The 22,202-nt window shown below is 30.0% G+C and overlaps 1 protein-coding gene across 4 annotated transcripts in view; it reads left to right on the top strand.

The window, feature by feature from the left end:
- The window catches only part of tn (tripartite motif containing protein thin), a 201,398-nt gene that overhangs the window by 1,731 nt on the left and 177,465 nt on the right, over positions 1–22,202 (top strand). For all 4 annotated transcript variants that reach the window (XM_085944165.1, XM_085944162.1, XM_085944164.1 and 1 more), the window contains exons 2-3: positions 2,366–2,440; positions 5,536–5,617. The gene's annotated coding sequence lies outside the window, so the exon portion shown is untranslated. The remainder of the gene's footprint in view (positions 1–2,365; positions 2,441–5,535; positions 5,618–22,202) is intronic.

Below are 22,202 nucleotides of genomic sequence, written 5' to 3'. Positions count from 1 at the left end.
TTGGTAAGTATATTAAATTAAATTTAATTTTCATTTTTAAGGTAAACACGGATTTTTTGAAAAAAAATCTGTAATGCAATCTATTTTCACCAACCTTCAGGCCATACGGCCCATGTATTTTTTCAAGGATAACTTGTAAGGTCAACACAGGAGTTAATAATAAAGATTTTAAAAAATAGCCCAAATAAATTAGCTACTCAGGTACCTACCAAAAAATTAAAAGTAATGTTGATTTTTTTATTATTATTATATTTTTAATTAACTTCCATTAATCATCAAAAAATGTTTTCACTTTTTACAATTTATTTTTAGGTACATATCCTTTTTTACCATGATTAGAGAGTTGACGATTTTTTGTCCAAATTATCAACCAATTTTATTGTAAGTAACATATTTTACAATAAACTCGACTTGAAAATATGCGGGAGAACAGGATGTTTCAAAAAAGATGTCTTAGTCATTAAGTTAAATCTGTTACGCTATTCGCTTAATCATCTAAGCCAAATATGTTTTAAATAAGATAGTATCATACTTACATACCTTGGCACTAAGCAATTAGGTACTGTTAAATTGTGTCAATTAAAAAAAATATTTTGTGACGTTTTAACTGCATTATAGATTTATAGTTTAACCTTCATTAAATTATTATGTCGTAAATGTTGTAATAAAAACATTAAATTATTTATGTTAAAGCATCCAATAATATAAATCTAAGTTTCTCATATTATGATTCTTATTATTACCATTACAGTGATTTTATACATAGTATATTATAATATAATATTAACAGCTACATTTGAAAGCTAGTTACTCCAATTTCGTATAAATATTACTTCATTTTTACCACGTTTTTATTAGCTCATATTCTTGTTTGTCGAAATCTTGCAACCGATTTTTAACTAACTTCCCGACTAGATTAATATTTGAAACTTTTATAATATATCAGAACACTGCATGACAATGCATTCTTTTACTACTTTTGGCCATCTTTAAGCAGAGTTGAATTCATTTTCAGTTAATTCTGTTTTGTATGGAAAGTTATTTCGGAAAAAATTCGTAAAAAGTAAAGCAATATTATTGGTTCCTAAGGGGGTCCTAGCAACTAAATTATTAATTCATACGTGCGTTACTATGGAAATCAATATTAAATGTCAAAATGACATTTCAATATTTTATATTTATTCAGTATTTCTATCAAATACACAAATAAGTATTTATTAATACATAGAATTAAATTAAAATTTAAAAACGTGGTATATAAAAAGTTCTGTTGTTCACATTGGTGTCTAACTTACTTACTTTTAATAAATACGTATATCATTATGGCATATAATATAAATCATTATTCATTTATTATATTGTATAATTAATATAAGCCTAAATAAACAACAGTAATTAAATGGGTTGCTTTCGTGTTCACACTTTATAATATACTTAATGTATATTAATTTGAGATATATTTACAAAACACTGACAAATTTAATATTCTCCATTTTATTTTTAATTCTATAGATAGGTAGTATTCATTATTGACCAATAATTGGATTTGGTTTAAATGCCCAATTGTTAAAAAATATTTTGACAGTAGTTTTATACATATTATATTAAATAACTATGCCATCGCTTAACTATAAAATATGGTTTTTTTTTAAATTTAGAATCAAAAACAATTACCTATTTAATCCGATTGTAAATATTCTCATAAATTTCTACAATATGAAAAATATCAATTTATTGTGAAGTATAATGTTACTAACTATTATAATTTAGTTTTCGTCTCTTGAAATCAAAAAACATTTAGTATTTATGTTGTATGTACTTGTACGAAAAATCTGTTTAGATATACGTCACATAAAAGTGTAATAATTAATTTTCATTTGACAATTCGACACTCGTAATCCAGTCGTAATGCGCTGGCCTTTCATCCAAGGGCCCCGAGCTCGATTCCCGATAAGGTCACAATATATTTATGTGATTTTCTCAAAGTCTGAGTACTTTTTTCACTTATAATTCTATACTACTGTTAAACTGCACTATTATTATTGGGCCTCATGGCTTGTTGAAGTGTCAAAAAATTTTTTTTTCTTATTAAAAAATAGGTATTTTTTTTATTATTTTTTTATTTTTCAAAATATTATCATTACATCTAATAAATAATTAAGAATGATTTAAATATTAGTTAAATTAGATTATAAATAATATACCTACTCTGTTGTGTACCTATAATTCTATATCACTCACAAATGTATATAATATACCTTATGCCATAAATATTTTGTTATATTAGTAATTAATTTAAAAAATGTACATAGTTGTTTATTTAATTAAATATTATTTTAATTACAATTTAAATCGATCTATTCAGGAAAATTTTGTGAAAAAGTACCTACAATATCTGTGCCTCAATAGAGATACAAATATTCAGAGGATCTTATCAGAGGTAAGAATGAATTATTTTATATAAGTATATGTATTTTTAATAACTTAATATAACTATTAAACAATATATATTTTTAGATACCTACCTAAGTAAAATACATAAACTAAAGCCGATCTAATAAATTCGTTCTGTTAGCTATTTTTATGATAACGTATATCATAGAACCATGATTAATAAGAAATAAACATACTAATCATATTAATATATTATCGTTATGTTTTTTTAATAGTTTAGTGGTAATTGGAGAACGTACATTATAACTAAAATTTTATGTGATCCAAGTGTCAGTTAGTAATTAGGGTACTTAATTGATATCTTGCATTTCATGTAAAAACTACTAGTTATTTTCGTCATAATTAGATAAGACGACCGTAGGTTAATTGTTAAAGTACATTGGCGCTAATTCAAAGAATACAGGTTGAATTCCCATTGGGTGTCTTTTTTTTTCAAAAAATATTATTTCTAGTAGGTATAATATATCCAAGACGTTTTTAAATTATGTATGTGCAAATTTTTATGTTAATTATTCCACAATAATTCAGTTTCTATACTAGTTGGCAATGTCCATTTGAAGCAGGTAAAACCGTTATAATAATAAAAAAGTGGAAATAGTTACTAAATATTATGTTTTCTTTAATTATTAATTCAGTTATTTATATTGATTGCAGTAAAAATTGTTATTATAGAGTTCTATTAAGTACACGCTCATAAAATTAATAAATAATGAATACCTCAGAAACAGTTCCGACCGATGTGTTTTCTCAATCCAGCAATTTGCATTATGTTAATCAGAATATACAATATAATATATTATGTTCTCTTGTAAATTACAATGTAAATTGACAGAATGCGTTGTTATATGTAATCTCTGTTGTTTTATTGAAAAAAAATCTAATACGTGTTCAGAGAGCTCTTGCGAAATCGTTAAGATTTGTGATATCTTAATTTTTACGCTAAAGGAGTCCATTAACATTTCACTTTGCTAAGAGAATGCGATATCAGAATAGCTACTATTTGCGAAAATGCCAAGAAATTTCATTACAAGCATTATATTATTATTATAACGTATATTATACAACAGAGTGTTGGCTTTGTTTTCGTGTGACGTTTATTTAATATTTAGCCAACGATTTTAAGACAGCAATAATAATAATAATAAGTTCTTAAAATGAAGACACCAGTCCTTGTATAATACTCGTATAATATTTGTTTATATAAAAATCATATTAATGTATTATGATCATTATTTGATATCAACACTACAGTATTTTTGGTAGGACCATTATTCCCATGATGATTTTACACCTCTTGAGTGTAGTATTTTACAACGTTTTTATTAGCTCGTATTCTTATTTGTCCGGTGGTTGTTTATCCAGTACAAATCTTGCAATCGATTTTTAACTAACTTCCCGACTAGCTAGACATTTTAAACTTTTAGAATATATCAGAACACGATGCCAATACATTCTTTTAGTACTGTTAGCTATCTTTAAGAGGAATTGAATTAATTTTTAGTTAATTCTATTTTGTATGAAAAGTTGTTTCGGAAGAAATCCGTAATCCAATCCACTATTATTGGTTGCTAAGTGGGTGGTCCTAGCAACTAAATTATTAATATATACGTGCGTTACTATGTAAATCAAAATGACATTTCAGTATTCTATATTTGTTTATTTTTTATTTACTTCATATCAAGTACAAGTTTGAACATATTGAGCAGAATAATTGAACAGAAAATTTAAAAACGTTGTAAATAAAAAGTTCTTTTAATCTTGTAATTATTTATTGTTTATAATTACTAATAATCTATTATTAGGTTTTGACGATTTATATATTTAGGTAGGGGTTTTTTTACAAACACCTCATAATTATTTGTTTGTTATATATTTTGTTATTGCATTGATTTATATTGTATTGATCGTTATATAAGTTAGAGCTAATAATTGTATTTGTTGTCAGTGTATATTTACCTTTTGGTGAGTGCACATAGTACCTGAAGAAGCCAGAAGGCAAAACCCGGGTCGCAAAAAACGACTCAAATGGAATAGTACAAAACTTAAATCTATTAGAATTTAAATTCGAATTTCATCAAGTACCTTCGGTCTATAGTATTAATATTAAAAATCCATTCTTCAGAGAATCGTATTTGAGAGGGTGTAACCGGTATTGATCGCTATTAATGTCAGGAAATATATTAAAGTAAAACACAATATATAGTAGGTACTTATAATGCTTAAAACTCCTTTCATATGTTTTAATGAATCATTTTAACTGCTATAAAATGTACAATTCAATAACTATTTGTACAGATAAATTTAAAGACAACGTTATTTATTATTTTTGAAGTAGGATTTATTAAGATTTACAAAATTGTGAAAATTAAACATTATTAAAACTCTATCAAAGCTTTAAAGCACATTTAAAACAACTTCAGATCATGTATAATAGAGAAAACCTATAAGGAAAACACATATAGGTTAGGAATAATAGGTCCGTGGCTAAAGCTCTCGTCCAGCAAACAGAATAATATGTTTGTTATAATTCTACACTTTCCAAGATTTTGTCACTTAATATGTGTTTTTTTAATTTGTTATATATTTTCTAAGTGAGTTTTTCTAACCTATTAATATTTCGAATTTAGGAAGAATATTAATTAAGCGTAATTATTATTTAACAATAGTCACAACCTAAAATAATTTATAATGGTTAATTTTGTAACACGATTTTCTACCCCCACCTTACCTCACCACTCCAACGCTGCTATCTGGAGATTTTATATACTCGTAATAAATTGTTGCAAGTCCGTTATTTAGGATAAGTTTTATCGGAACTCCGGAACCTTTTGACAGACCAAAATCAAACTGTTCTAAATTTGTTCTAAAGCTTGACTTAATAATAGTTATTCAAGATCAATAAATAATATTGGTATAGCTATTATAGTGAAATTCACAGAATGAATGTAGGATGGTAATATTAATTGTGATCACACATTAATGAATTTCACATGACATTAAAGTAAAACAGTTTAATTAATAATACACGTAATTAAAATACAAATAATGTGGTTAAGGAACATTTCGTATTATTTGTTGCAGAGCCGGAAAGGGGAGGCGGGCAGCTTAATGCTGTCACCAGTGCTGAACTCGAGTATACATTTTCACGCAGACGGACAATCAAGTAAGCCCCTTTTAATTACTAAGGTTTATAGCATTACTGTACCTAATACAGATTGACATCTTGTTACTAATTGTTGAGGGTATTGATTACTCTTCACCTTAAGGTCAATGTCAAACTCCATTGTTATGTTATTTGTTTTACATGAAATCTACTTAGGACGTCTTTGCCAGTTTAATAACGAATTATTGGTAGTTACTACACCAATAAATCATAACGCATAGTTTCTTTATTTTTGACCATATATATTGTACAAATTATATAAGTAATATTATTAAAAAAAAAAAATAGACAGCTCGTGCATTCGAAATTTGGAAATGAAAATTACATGTCGCGTACACTAATAATACGCCATTTTCGATATCTTTTATTTTAAATACCTACATAAATATTTATTTTACAAATTACCTATAATAATGTACCTACATAATTTTGTTATACTTAATGTTTTTATGTAAATAAGCCGATAGGTAGGTATTTAAATTATAGTAATGCTATTTTTATGACAGTTCAATGTTAGATTTAGGGATTGCAATATGAATTTTTTGATACCGAAATACCGTTTTTAAAAATCAGACAATACCGATGTATTTGGTATTGAAAGTGGAAATAAAATGTAGTAATTGACATTAAAAGTTTAACAGGACTGTACTTTTTGTCGGGTTACGCGATATCTGGTTTACTTCCGTTGCCCTTCGACTTCATTTCGTGACCAGCAATTACACGTGCAGATTTGCAAAAATACATTTGCATTTAAGGTATGTAGGTACCTACTTCCGTAATTTTAAATTTATCCAAATATTTTCGCCAGTCGCTCTCGGGTTTTAAAAGTATAGGAAGTATTGGTATAGGTATAGGTATTGGTATTTTCATTTGGTATTCCAACCCCTAGTTAAACTCAGTGTTGAAATAAATATAATTTCTTTGAAAAAAATCTAATTAAGTATATTGAAATAAATATTGGTACTGCATTATGCTTTTTCATAGTCATGGAAAGAGAGATTCTTTTGAACTCTTGCAAAGGATATTAATTTGGTCCAATCGAGCACTCAAATCTGGATTCGTCGTCTTTTATTTCAATCTAACTTTTTCAAAAAGCTTGCGTTAACTTTTGAAAAATATATACATCTAATTTTAACCATGTTTTATGTTAATATTATTTGTTTTTACACTTGTTTTATAATTAACAATATTTCATATATTATCTTATTTATCATTTTGTTTTTTGTTTTGTTATACAACATGAAGCATAATAATATAAACTTTCTTTGTCAATTAAAAATTTTAACTACTTAATTTTATTCAAATATGAATTCACATAATATATTTAGTATACTTTTATAGAGGTAGCAATAATATATAGTATGATAAAGTTAGTGATTACAGTTAATAAAAATAATTGTTTTTCAGGGGTTAATTGAATATTATATACACAAGTTTACTCAGTACTCTAATTTTCTAAACGAGTGTTAATAAATTTGCTAATGAATCTGCAAAATTATAATACTTCACAGATGTTTATTTTCAATTCACTTAATATCTAATCTTACATTGTATGATGAAATACAAAACTAAGTATATAAATGAGTTGTATAACTCTGCGTTCGTTGTTTTATAATGAACCAAAATATGAAGCACATAATATTTTCGTTGTTCAAATTTATATAAAATAAAATATATGATTATCTAGAAGCAAAGCCCAAATAGAGAGGTCTGCAATTCTGTGATTACAATTATTATCAAAACAAAAAAAAACGTTTTTTAGAAACTAACTAGCAGAACTTTATCAACAAAACGTAGAACAAAACTTTTGGCATCTACCTTTGAGAACACTAACTATTTGGCATTGTTTTGCGGACTCCGGAATAAACTTTTATTTTTCGGTAAATTTCAAAGGCTATAGTGCTCAGATTGCAATACCTACTTACATGATGTCTAAAGGATTTTTTTTATTATCTCTCCTTTGAGAAAATTATTGTTATCGTTACTTAGATGCAAATTATTTATTTTAACCCATAGCTTACGGGCCGCACAAAATTGTGTTTTTGCTAATTACTTTTCAAATGCAAATTAACACGTTAATTACAAAATTAATTAAAAGTGCCCCTTAGAATTGTGTTAATATCGACATATATTATTAATTATATTATTTTAATAATTAAGAGCTTGCATATTATGAAAACCGCAAAATATGTTTGGAGATCACTCTTAGATAAAAGAAATGATAAACTACTTTTTCTGAACTAAACCCGATTTTCATTAAAAGCACTCAAATTGAGGGGGTTGCAACTACGTCGGTCTCGAAAAGTAGAAATGTATAGGAGCCATGGATGGTGGATGAAGAAGTCGAGATTAAATTTGGCGGTTGCTCCAATGTATGGAGGAGCGAGTTTTATTTGCAGCGTAAACAGTCGGTACAAGAGTATGTTACAATACTTATGATACTATTGTGAGGTCCAAATATCGGTAGAATGAGATGTTGTGCTGAGCAATACAGAGACTGAGATATTAACAGACCGGGAACTTATATTCGAGTGACATGTCTAATAAATAATTATGATCCACTATGTTTTGACGTACTTACAATAAAAATAATATCTTGAAAAGAATATTTAGGAAATAATTATAATTGAGACCGTTACTATAATATTATAGAGGTTGCGTCATCGGATATAGCTGACTATGTGGAAAAATGGATGTTGCGGAAATTATAATTGCAGTAAGCTATTTAGTGAGTTTACCATAATTAGACACTACGGGAAATTGATGTTAAAGAATTTGTATTTGCGGTAATGTATTTAATATCGCCTATCAATATGCTGACACGGATTGAGTTGTTTATTCATTTAGTGCATTCGGGAGCACAAATAGTGTCTTCAAAAGTGATGATATAACTCATTTATAATGTGTTTTATTGTCTTTTTTTAATAAAAAATTGCTTTCGTCAAGATTACACAGTTGCTGAAACAAAAACAATACTTTTGTTTGAGAAAAATTTCATTGATACTCATAAAAAATGATATGAAAGATAACTAAGACTTGTTGCGTAAAAGTATTTTTAGCGCTCGATAACTTTGTTCTATTGACGGTCGCTGTATTGTCTAGCACAAAAATAATGGTAGAGCTTATTCCAAGCCGGATAAAGGGTTTTGTTAAAAGAGTGACCGGAAATGAATCGACTAGAAATCCCCGGCGGGCGCGAAAGCATTTTCTAACGCGCTGACATCTCTTCAGCACGCTTTGTCGTGCTTTGTTTTTTTTTTGACATAGGAAATAGCATTTGTCACCGGCATCCATATGTTCTTTGCGTGGCGTATACACGAGATATTATTAAACAAATAAAATAAAATGCAATTTCTCAGTTTAGATATTGCAATCTCGATTAAAAATTTGAATTTTTTTTTTTTAATAGCGATTACTTTCAATTCTTGGTGGAATTAAAACTAAAAAAAATCGATGCGTGTACTTATGTATGCGCGTTAGAAGTTATATCTCTTTGGCATAATAAAACAAAACTTGTAAAAACCTATATTCTTCGACTAGCCCTTATTATTATCTTGTTTAATTACACACTTAAGAAAAAGAGCCGCTTATTAAAGCGCCGTTGGTTTATTTCTATACACTTCAACTTATATTACTAAATAATTTAATTATTTCTCGTTGTTTTTATTTTTAAAGTAACAAATGCCACTCTGACGTTTAATCGTTTGTTTACGTAAGGAATTGCAAATGGCTGTCAATAATAAATTCGTTGCCTAGGCAACGGGACAATTCTACTATAAAACTTGCATTTGTATACAGCTGATTGATTCGCAGCTAACTTTATACTGTCGCGAACTTTCATAACGTGTCAATTTCACTCTCTACCAAACGCCCCATAATAAGTATAACTTCAAAAAAATATTTGTTCTTTATACCTAATTAAAATATATAAATAAATAAATAAATATTATAATAAATTATCCTTAATGTCCATTTCTGCTCCTTAGTTAGAGCACATTATTGAGGCCACGCAGCGCTTTCAAAAACCAGTCTTCTTGTGTTTTCTCAGACAATGCCAACATCCCATAACTCCACAGTACATAGCCTGTAAATGGTATGACATTCTAGGGCGCTACAATCCAATTAGCTTGTATCTCTCTTGAGACATCAGTACCACGTACCTGAGTTAAATCAATATTTTAAATGACGAAGTGCTGCACGGTCCACTCTTCATATCCCACTTTTCACACACTGCGAATTTTATCACAGCGATAAAAATCCACGCGATTATTTTCTGCCAATCGGTTGCAGTGGTCCGTGGAACTGTAAAGCAGGTTTCACATTACATTCGCTGTATGTGTAACGGGTGTTATTTGTTTGACTGTACATCAGTATCCACATCAAGCATCTATTTTGGAAACACATTATACGATTGCTATGGGCTTTCGTAAGGTGACAAGACACACATATAAATAAAAACTATTAGAATTTAAGCGTTTAACGGGTCTAGTTTGGTGTTGAATGAGTACAATCATGATGCTTAGATATTTTACATCAAATTGAATGTTGCTCCAGATATTTCCATCCGGATAACGAGCTCTCTTTACGAAGTGCCATCTCCCGTGATGTGTACCTACTTTAAGCCATCGACACTCTCGATGTTTTGCTCGTAACTATATTTTAAATAAAACGATGATTTTTTTTAAACATTTTAAAGATGTTTTGAATTAAAAAAATATTTATCCTACAGCAGAAGTCTGTTTAGTGTATCAAGCGGCAGCTTACCTTCTGTCGTGACCTCGACATATTACAACAGTCACAGATCTTATAATGAACAACCGAATGTGATTCCACGGCTCTATTTTAGCTGCGGGACACGCAAAAAACCCGCCAAAAATAACTCTGGAAAGTATTTTTCCCGTCGTTCTTCGGAAATTAATTTTAGAACGTACTGGCATACGGCCATAGTTTTTGTATCCAACCAACGCATTCGCCATCGGCAGGTTAAGGAGGCGTACGCAATGCCAACGATAATTTTCATTAATGGGTTGTTTTATGCTTTACAAATTGTTCGTAATAGTTGTAATCTTTTTATTCATTTACTTTACCTTCCACAGTTTTGTTAAATTTGAACCACTCCATATTTTCCATTAAAATCATTATCGTCGTTAGACGGGATGGGTTTTGGCTTTCTTCATTATAATCATTAAAGCGTCAATCTGAGGCAAAAGATCTTGGAATAATTTTTGATTCTTCATTATCTTTTCACTCGCATATAACTTCTACGGCTCTACGTGCGAGTAAGCTTCTAGGATTCATCATGCGACAGTCCAAACCATTCAAGAATCCAAATGTCTTACGTACACTCTACATCTCATTACTTCATAGTATTCTTGAATATGGGTCGATTATCTGGTGTCCTTATTAGGTTCCCTATACGCTTATTTTAGAACGCGTCCAGAAAAAATTTCTTCGATGTCTTCATTCGATAAATTGTCAAATGATTATTTTCCAACTGCCTTTCTACAAGGTATGCTTACTTTTCACTCTCTTGAATCTCGTACGTCTCTTCTGCCCTTGAAACACTTTTGCCTGTTATCGCGAGGGATGGTTTCTAATCCATGTTTCCTAATGAATTTTAATAAACACACCCCTATCAATTACCTACGTGGTTGCAGCGATGGTTTATTCTGGATGGAAACCGTTTCCTCGTGTCAAGCCTATCAGCGAGTCTATTCTGTACGCAAGGCTGCTTTCGGTCCACTACAGCAGCTAAATAGGATAGAAAAGTAACAAATTATTAACACTTATTGTAACAATTACAATAATTTAGTTATTATAATTGTTACAATAAGTACTGTGTTTTAACAGAACCTCTCGTGGCTGTGATAAATTTTAGACCGATAAAGATAGTTTTGACAGTTCAGACGTTTAACTTATTGTAATTGTTACCAATAAGTGTTAATAATTAGATACTTTACTACCCTATTTAGCTGCCGTAGGGGACCGAAAGCAGGCTTGTGTATAGCATAGACCCGCAGGCACCATTAGCGAGGGGTGCAAGATTAGTAAATGCGCTCGCTAAAGACATAGACATTTTCAATGATGTACTTTGCATTTTGTTTCTGAAACTTTATAGCTCGTATTCTTGTTTGTCCGGTACAGATTTTTTATTGTGTGTCCAGTATAATTTTTTTCTTGTTTGTCCAAGATTTTTAACTAACTTCCCGACTAGCTAGATATTTTAAACTTTTAGAATATATCAGAACACGACGACAATGCATTCTTTTAATACTTTTAGCCATTTTTTAAGCAGAATTGAATTCATTTTCAGTAAATTCTGTTTTGTATGGAATGTTATTATTGTTGGTTGCCAAGGGGGTCCTAGCAACTAAATTATTAATATATACGTGCGTTACTATGAAAATCAATATGAAATGTCAAAATGACATTTCAGTATTCTATATTTATTCAGTATTTCTATTAAGTACAATAAAAAGTTTTAATTAATACATAGAATTGTCAAGTTTATATGATTCAACAGAAAATTTAAAAACGTGGTATATAAAAAGTTATTTTAATCTTGTAAATATTTCTGTATTAAATTGTACTTAAGTGTGTTTTGATTTTTTTTTTATATTATTATTATTATTATTTTCTATAGTCTCTTCTGCTCTCTTGCGGCGGTAATATTTGTTATAATGTAAATTTCATGTTGTGTATGCCTTGAATTTAGATTTGTTATGTCAACATGTTTTGTTTTCTTAAATAAATAAATTATTCAGCAAAGAAATTGTGATCGTGAAAAATTATGGTCAGAAAGAATTGTGAGCTAATAATAATTATTGTGTTCGGTGAATTAAAATGTTCCAGAAACCAAGAAAAATTCTGCAATGTGTGACCCTGGAGCTGTGTATGTTTTAATGTTACGTGAACTCAAATACGGCGGGTCGTACAAGAATTTCGCAAAAAACCGGATACACAAGGATTTTATCCGCGGAAATACAGTCGTGAAAAACAAAGCGACAGGCGGCGAAAGAAAATGCGAGGAAAATTGTCACTTGTATTCGTGAGGTCGTGGGAAAACTGAAAACGAAAGATGAAAGCGCGATGAAAAGTATCAGTCGGTATTCGTTTGCTTGTAAACATTCCTGAAGGAGACCGTATGTATAGGAAAACTTGAGCAAAGAAATTCTTCAGTAAAGCAGGGTGGTTTTATTTCAGCAAGTAAAAGCAAATATATTTTTTTCTGTTCTGTCAATGCTTTATCATTTTTACCACTTTTTTATTAGCTCGTATTTTTGTGTGTCCGGTACAGATTTTTTCTTGTACAGTACAATTTTTTTCTTGTTTGTCCAAGATTTTTAACTAACTTCCCACTACCTAGACATTCGAAACTTTTAGAATATATCAGAACACGAAAACAATGCATTCTTTTAATACTATTGGCTATCTTTAAGCAGAATTGATTTCATTTTCAGTTAATTCTGTTTTGTTTGTTTAGGAAAAAAATCGTTAAAAGTAATATTTACAATTCACTATTATTGGTTGCTAAGTGGGTCTTAGCAACTAAATTATTATTATATACGTGCGTTACTATGGAAATCAATATGAAATATCAAAATGACATTTCTGTATTCTATAATATTTTTATTCAGTATTTCTATAAAAGTTTTTATTCATACATAGAATTGTCAAGTTTATAATAATATGATTCAACAGAAAATTTAAAAACGTGGTATATAAAAGGTTCTTTTTATCTTGTAATTATTATTGGATGTCAACAATGATTTTGACCACCTATTCTCTACCGACCATTGGTACTCTTTCTTATGGGCACAATATAAATGCATTTAGGTACCTAAACTCAGTCAAAGCACAATTTAATGCACTTTAGTCATGGATAACTATTGCTGCTATTGATACATTCCAAGTAATAAAAAAATGTATTAATATTATACAACATGCTGTATGCATTTTTGTACGTTTTTATACTACTATTGACCAGAATCTATGAAGCAAAATTTGAGTGTCAAATTCTTGATATAAAAGTCAAAATGAGTTTATATATCCATTCGCAGTATATATTATATTATTATAAACTTAAAATTAATCTGTTTTTTTTTTTAAATAATTAATACAATTTATCGTTTTTAATGCATGCCATTTTCAATCCACGTCACTGGTTTAGACGGTATAGAGTTTCATTGGGTTCTTTTGCGTTTCTCAGCACTTAGTTTGGTTTCAGGTTTTGGTGGTTTTATTGGCACTACATGGATTTATAAACATTTTACTCAACTTTTAGTTCCTTCTAAACATATTTCAAAATATTCTCATATTCCTGTTCGAGCACTTGTAAACTATGTATGTGTATTAATATTATAAAAAAAACATGTCATATTATTAATTGTACAACATACCTTTACCACATTTGAAAATTTTTACATTAATAATTATTAAATACAATTATAATATCTTTATGTAATAGTATGTTTAAATAAGATTTCCGAATTAGTTTGAATGTTTTATTAAACAGTTTTATACTCTTTTTCTTTTTATATTATAATTTTGAAAGCCCTTTTTATATACTGTATTATTCTATTATATTAATTCAAAGATTGTGTTTACCTAAAATTATAAATTTTTACATAAAAGTTTAAAAATATAGAAGAATTAACGAACGTATTTTAGAGGATTTTCATATTATTTTATTTCTCGGAATAAATTAAATCTTGGAATATATATTTTCACGAGCTAGTTAAATACAAAAGAAAATGCTTCACGCTTAAATAATATAATTCTTTGGGCAAAAATATTATAAAACCCTCGGAATAAAAAATATTTTTAATTTTTATGCGGATCCACGTCCGTTTAGTTTAAAGACAACTTATCACTCTGTTGTCTCGATAAATTAAGCGACAAGGCCGCAGTTGGATCCTTATGCAAAAAGGACTAACCCACAAGTTTAATAATTTACACAAATAGATAATGTATTAGATATAATTAATTCAACAATATCACTATCAATAGCCTAAAAACTCAAGACAGGTTCTAACCTCCTATAAAAACTTATGTGCATCTTTGTTGACACCGTTCAACCACCGAAGTCTGGATTGCCAGTGAAATTCCGACGGTTATCATCACGTCACGTACTGTCACATGCTGGTACGGCGACAAATTTAGTCTCAGGTTTCGTCTTTTCGCAAAATATTTTGAATGATACTATAAATGCAACGATGGAGAGAGCTAACTTTAATATTTTAGTATTTTGAATTATTATTCATGCTAATTTAAATTAATTTTAACAGCTTTTACGTGTGCGTACGTTAAAATTACTTACGATATTGCATGCATAGATAATATTTTGAACAGAACTCAACCTGCAGACCATAAATAATAGACAATATCTTTATAGAAAATACATAGTGCCAATCACTAAAAGCAAAAAAGACGTGTGCCGAAAATATTTAGGGATGAATAAAATGATAAAAACGTTCATTGATTCATTCGGGTGTCGATGAAGTGCGGTACGCGTGAGGTGACCTCACTGTTCTGGTGATTTTGGCAGATTTGACAATGTTCGTTTAAAAGTTCAAATGTGCTATGCGATGGGAGTATCAGTCTGATAACATTTTAAATACCAAGAAAAATGACACTCCACACTTTTTCCCGTAGTGGCTGCTTATTGTGACAGCACATGACACCACGTAATGTGGTCATAATGTACTTGAACCTTTAGTGACATTCTAATTTTATTATTATTGTATACGTAAAAGAGAAAATAACTAAATTAGGTATAATTTAATAATTTTTATGGCTTGTCTTTAATGCTTTGAATGCATGATGTACTAAATTTAAAAGTGTCATTTGGCGATTTATGTTTTGTTATTGTTCATTTATGATAATCTATTAATTTATGTACAATTTGATTCTAAAATACTGTAGGCATGCTTTATTATGTATTAGTTGAGTATAGGAAGGAAATAATATTACGAAAAACAACAAGTAAAATATTATGGGTCAACATTTAGCCAATTTAGAGCCGCGAGAAGGTCATCGTTATAATCTATGAAAGTAAAATATCGCTCGTTCAATGAGTGTGTACCTACTACACGTGCTCCTGTATACCCTGTAAGCTCAAAGGTCTCGATTTTTAAGCTTTGAGAATCGATGTCTTTTTCAATACATACATATAATACAATCTTTAAATATATCTGCGATGTCTCACCGCGTTGATATTCAATTCGCGAATGATTTATTCGGACAGCAGTAAAAGAAAAATGTTGTTTTTTTTTCATTTTATTTTTTTATAACAGCCGCACGTTACGCTATGCTGCTAATATGCCAGAGGTCAGTTTGAGAAAAAATCTAAAGGTATGCCAACATATTTCAGTATATCAATGAGTCTTTGAATTTCATTAAAATAATGAATGCGCGAAATTATATAGAATACGTACATTCTCTAGTTACTTTACTTTTCAATGGCTTAATATTTTACTGAATATTGACTAAAAAATTGAAATCGAAAAATCGTAACCTTCAAACGATGTATCAAATACGAATATATCAGATAAGCGATGCCTAAATACATGAATACCAAATACAGTAGAACCTCGATTATCCGGACTAATTGAGGATGAAGATAGTCCAGATAAGGAAAAATCCGGATAATCGAAAAAGAATCATAATTGACAGGGAAAGACAAGTATATTATTCAGTATGAATAATTTTTATTTGTCTAGATTTACATATACATACTTACACATAATATTCATAATATCATATGTTTTATTAAAAAAATCAATTATCGATTTTTGCTTATAGCTCAAAGCAGGTTCTGTTCTTTTCAAAATTTTGTTTCATGATTTTTTCAAAGTTGACACATCTAAAGAATTTAAACTATCTGCTGCCATGTAGTAAAAATCTTTTAAATTTATTTTCTTCTAGAAGCTGATAACTTTTTCTTTATTATTTTTGTCTGCTAGCAAATAATCGTCGAAGCATATGTTTTATATAATCATTAACGTTTGAATGTTTCTATTACACCCTGATCCATCGGTTGTATTACCGACGTGACTCTTTCGGCTTTGTATGAACCACATAAAAATACACTCTTCAACTTCTTTATTTCCTGATTTTTTCATCACTTTCCGCCCTGAGATTCCATCTTCTGACATTAAACAGTTAGTAAACTTAATAATAGTTTCACTTTGTTTTTTTATAACCGAGATAGTTGACGTTCCGACACCATATTTATTAGATAGATAACGTCCCGAGTTACCGCGTTTCAATGCATCGATTATATCCAATTTGTCTTTTAATGAAAATAATCCAGATAATCGAAAATCTGGATAATCGAGGTTTTACTGTACTATATCAAAATATTAAAAGCTATATTATATTTTCTCACATATTATATACTAGGAAAAGAATAGTGGATATTCTTTGTTAGATCGTCATACTTATGTGCTAGTTCATAAAAAAATTACAACATCCCATTCAAATATAGGTACTTATTAGTATCAAAGTCGGTAACCTCTATTTTTACTTGTTTTGATATTTTTCTTGATTTTCATTCTGCGAATACTTTGCCATAGTATGTATATTTCTAACATATTATCCAAACCAGTTCCATGTTTTTGTTAAATATAATTAAACTGGGAGTTGATCGCAAAGTCATTTATCTTCAACAGTCGTCATTTTAATTTTTTTACTATTAACTTTAATCATGATTATTAATTGTAGACTGCTTGATTAAAAGGTTTGTTATATCTAATATAATATAATAAGTTCAGTTTATGTCAACCGTTTTTGTGGCGAGTAGTTCATCATCGAATGGGAACGTTAGTTCTATTTTATATCAATGGATATTACTATAAACCCACGCTATAAATCAATAACGGTTGACTATATGACATTATTCTTTAAAAGACAAGGAATTTTTATTTTAACTCAAACTGTTATCTGTATTTAAGAAATTCGAGATATTTATAAAACAGTCTGTTGGAAAACTGATCCAGCCATAGAATGAAGTTAGACACATGGCAGCCTCACGGGTGTTTAAGTTAGGAATCCCGGATTAATGCCGAGCCTTTGATAAGGATTTGCAGTAACTTTTCAAACATAAGTTTGGGAGGCTACTACATGTAACGTTTACAAATACGCAATAATCAACACGAGAGCAGAAAGCGTATTAACGTTAGAATAATTAAAAATTGTAATTTTAAAACTTTTCACCCTGTTTTGAATATGCAAATAAAATTATTTAACCTTCATTGTAAATAAACAGCTACAGTTTTCTAGACAGGAAACTCAGAAATAATGGAAACTGAAATACCTAACGGGTAAGGAGAAGCAGGCAACCGATCTCGAGTAAGGAAGAATACGGAATAAATTTAAACACATACGTCATGCGTCAAATACTGACAACTGCTCTCGGTTTATGCATTGACGTTCATTTAATATTGGCGTATTACACACACTATTACACATCTATAATGCGTGGTTCATTTTCGTAGGACACTCACAGATTCAATACCCTGCCTCAAAATTTACTGTATTGATATAGCCTATCGGAATTATATTTAATATCTGTTGTGTGTTTGAAGACATGTCAAAAATACACATTAATGATTTTATTTCAAACAAAAGTATTCAATTTTTTAACATATAGTGAACATTACAAATTATTAATTTAAGACTTTCACAACATGACATTTTGAAACAAAGAAAAATTATTATAACAGTATTAAATAAAAAAGGAAATATATCAGTGTTAAGTTATTAAACAGTAGAAAAGTATAAATACAAAAAATATTAATTATATAGGTAGAGGTAAATCGTTTTACAGTGACACCATGGATACGGCAAATCCGGCTTGCAGTTGTAGTGGTATTGTTTGCTAGCATTGAAACAGGCATTGTCGCAAGCAATTCAACACACGCGCAAATCGTCTATGGTGCCACTGTAGAATGATTAACCTTATACAAGGAAGTATACCGGATAAGTTAAGCAGACCATATTTTAAGAATTAATAAAACAACGTCTACCTATACTAATCCTCACGGAGGTGGAATATAAGCCCGAAGCAATTTGGTTGAACATAGTGTTCGCCCTCCCAATTGGAATTACCAGTGGCAGGTTGGTTCTGCAACTTGGGAGAATAAACAACTGATGCTCTCTATTTCTAAGATAGTTATCAGGAACACACAGGTCAACACTGCCACTGCCCAGAATGGCAGAGTTATTATTATAAAGGTTGTTAAAGTTAAAATGTGCACTATGACCGCCAAGAGATTTAAATTTATAAGTATGTAGGTTGATCAACTGGCCAACATCCATGTCGTGTAAACTCTGAATGAACCTTCCTTGTGAACCGGCCAAAATTCATGTCGGATTTTAAATCCAATTGAAAAAAATACATATTTTGTATCAAACAAATTATTAGGTTGGTAAATAGGTACCTAAGTGATTTAGGTTTTGGTACATTTTTAAACGCAATACCCAACAGTACTTAGTGGAAGTTTGGATATGTACAGATAAGCGTCCCAGCTCAAGCTAATTTTGTTAATCCCATATCAATAGTGACACGACCAGAGGGCTTATCTTGTATCAGACAATTTGTATACACGTATCAGTCGTGAGCTGTGACCTATACTAAGCTTTACCAGAGAATGCAGCTTTTACGAACACGTATTGCTTGCTTTAATTTTCTAAAAATAGTCACAAATTATATTGTTAATTTTATTTAACTATTGTGTTGTGATCCTTTTAAAAGTTCACACACACTGTATTGGAAAAATTTAAAAAAATACCTAAGCTTTCACTAACTTGTAAAAAACTATTGATAGTAGAACTACGTATAAAATATAATATCTACGTGGTCATTATCATTAGCTTGCTGGATGAAGGCCCCTACTAAACCCTTCTACCCTTTTCGGTCAATAGTAAAGTTCTTCGCTGCCACGTACATCCACCGAACTTAGTAACTGTATGACTGCATTTGTCCAGCGGTTGTTCACTCACTGAGCAACATGTTCAACCCATTACTATCATTTGCTTGGCGACCTATATCACTATTTTGTGGTTCTTTTCGCGATATGCCTAAAATTTGACACGTTATGCTACTCATATTTTTTGGATATCTCTTAACTTACATGTTTCACGCACATGCGTGATCAGTGGTAGCACACGTTGATTAAACACTTTATGCTTAAGACAATATACTGGATGGTTACTTTTTAACATACTATTCAGGCATCCAATTGCACTCCATACCAGTTTAGTTTTGCGAGCAATCTCGTCACAAATACCACCGCCAATTGACATATTTGTTGTCCAAGATAGACGTATTTGTTGATTCATTCGATTTGAGTGACATTGGTGAGGAGATTGTTTTTTTCAGCAAATCAGTTTAATATTACTTTTATCTTTGAGACATTAATCTTTAAACCTATATTGCTGTTTTCAGTGGCAAGCTCCTCTATCTTATTCTGAAGGTCTTCTGAGTCGTTTGCAAAGACAACAATGTCGTCTGAAAAGTGCATATTGTGATTGCGGTATTTGCCATTAATTATGATTCTACTATTCTCCCTGTCAAGTTGCCTGAATAAATCATCTAGAGTAGTTTATTAAAAATACCTAATTTTAAATATCCTATTTAAAAAAAAACCTAGAAAAAACGTAGGACCTAAAGGGATTTAAACTGACACCTGACACTTTCCAGGTGAGTGTTCTTATCTTTTAAGCTACCGATCTATTTGGAACCCATGTGAATTTATTCTAAAAATTACGTTATCAATGGGCAACCGGCTTTGTCATTAGTCAATGAAATTACTAATAGGATTATAGATGGTGTCCGGTGTTAAGCATTTTTAATAACGTCCCTCCACTTGCGAATAAGTATTAATTACATGATTATTTTATATTAAATAAGTACTAAATTTACACACTTTTTAATAAAATTAGATTCTTATTAATGAAAACATCAATTTGAAAAACTGTTTTATCAAGTATGCTTAGGTACACAATAGTAAAACTGTTTTGTATGTTGCAAAATCGAATACGTCTTAGTAAAGGTTCAAATTGATTAAAAATCGATAGTGGAATGGGTATAAAATATTCTTATTTAATTAAATGAGTCGATACCTTTCCGAAATCTTTATTTGGAGGTAAGGTTTTACAGCATAAACGTATAAATAGACGGGCGTTTTGTCTACAATAAGGCATTTAAAAACTGGATGTACAAATAATCGATGTATCAAGTATTATATATGTTACGCCGAATGTGCGAAATTGACTATTACATGAAAGGGGAAAATTTTTTGACTAATTCATGTAATAGTCAAGCCTGTTGCCTTATTCATGAATAAGGTAAATTTTCTGCCGAGTACATGAATTCGCCAGGGTATGGAATTTTTAAACTGTCAACATGACAGAAGAAAAAGTAAATTTAATACGGATGGTTTTATTAGTTACTAGCTGAAGTACCCGGCTACGCACAGGGTCGCTTCGTGGTTATATTTATGTTAGATATTTAAAAAATTATAAGGGGTAATTACTTTTTTTAATATTAAAATATCTGTGTAATACAATATGGCAATATGAAAATAATTCTAATAGGAGTAAAGGTCAAACAAAAGACACTAAATTAAAATCGAATCCAAAATATGCAAACGTTATTAATGTTATTAATATGTAGTAAAAAAAATCAAAATTTGATGGAACAAACAAACAACAAACTTTGTATTTTATATAAGACTTATTTAGAAACCTTCACAGGTGTGCCCACAACAACTGACAAAAGCTTCATCGCAATTGGATTAATGGTATAGGAACGCATACGAATAGAAGAATAAGATGATTTTCTAATTCAGAAACCTTCGCGGGCGTGCACACAACAACTGGTCAAAATTTCATTGCAATCGGATGAATGGTATAAGAACACATACAAATAGAAGAAGATAGAATAGAAGAAAAAGAAGAAGAAAATGGTTGTATCAATTCAGAAACCTTCACGGGTGTTGGCACAATTACTGACAAAAGTTTTATTGCAATCGGATGAATGGTATAGGAACGCATACGAATAGAAGAAGATAGAAAAGAAGAAAATGGTTGTATCAATTCAGAAACCTTTGCGGGCGTGAGCACAACACTTGATCAAAATTTTATTGCAATCGAATGAATGGTATAGGACCGCATACGAATAGAAGAAGATAGCATAGAAGAAGAAGATGGTTGTACCAATTCAGGAACCTTTGCGGGTGTTGGCACAATTACTGACGAAAGTTTTATTGCAATCCGATGAATGGAATAGGAACGCATACGAATAGAAGAATATAGAATAGAAGAAGAAGATGGTTGTACTAATTCAGAAACCTTTGCAGGTGTTACCACAACAACTGACGAAGGTTTCATCGCAATCGGATGAATGGTATAGGAACCATACGAATAAAAGGAGATATAATGAAGAAGAAGAAGAATATGGTTGTACTAATTCATAAACATTTGCGGGTGTTACCACAACAACTGACAAAGGTTTCATCGCAATCGGATGAATGGTATAGGAACCATACGAATAAAAGAAAATAGAATGAAGAAGAAGAAG

This window comes from Rhyacophila brunnea, unplaced genomic scaffold (assembly GCF_057557595.1).
Source record: "Rhyacophila brunnea isolate RB1 unplaced genomic scaffold, BYU_Rbru_1.0 scaffold_17, whole genome shotgun sequence".
Lineage (NCBI taxonomy): Eukaryota > Metazoa > Arthropoda > Insecta > Trichoptera > Rhyacophilidae > Rhyacophila > Rhyacophila brunnea.
Note: the sequence above shows the minus strand (reverse complement) of the source record. Positions and strands in the feature narration are given on the sequence as shown.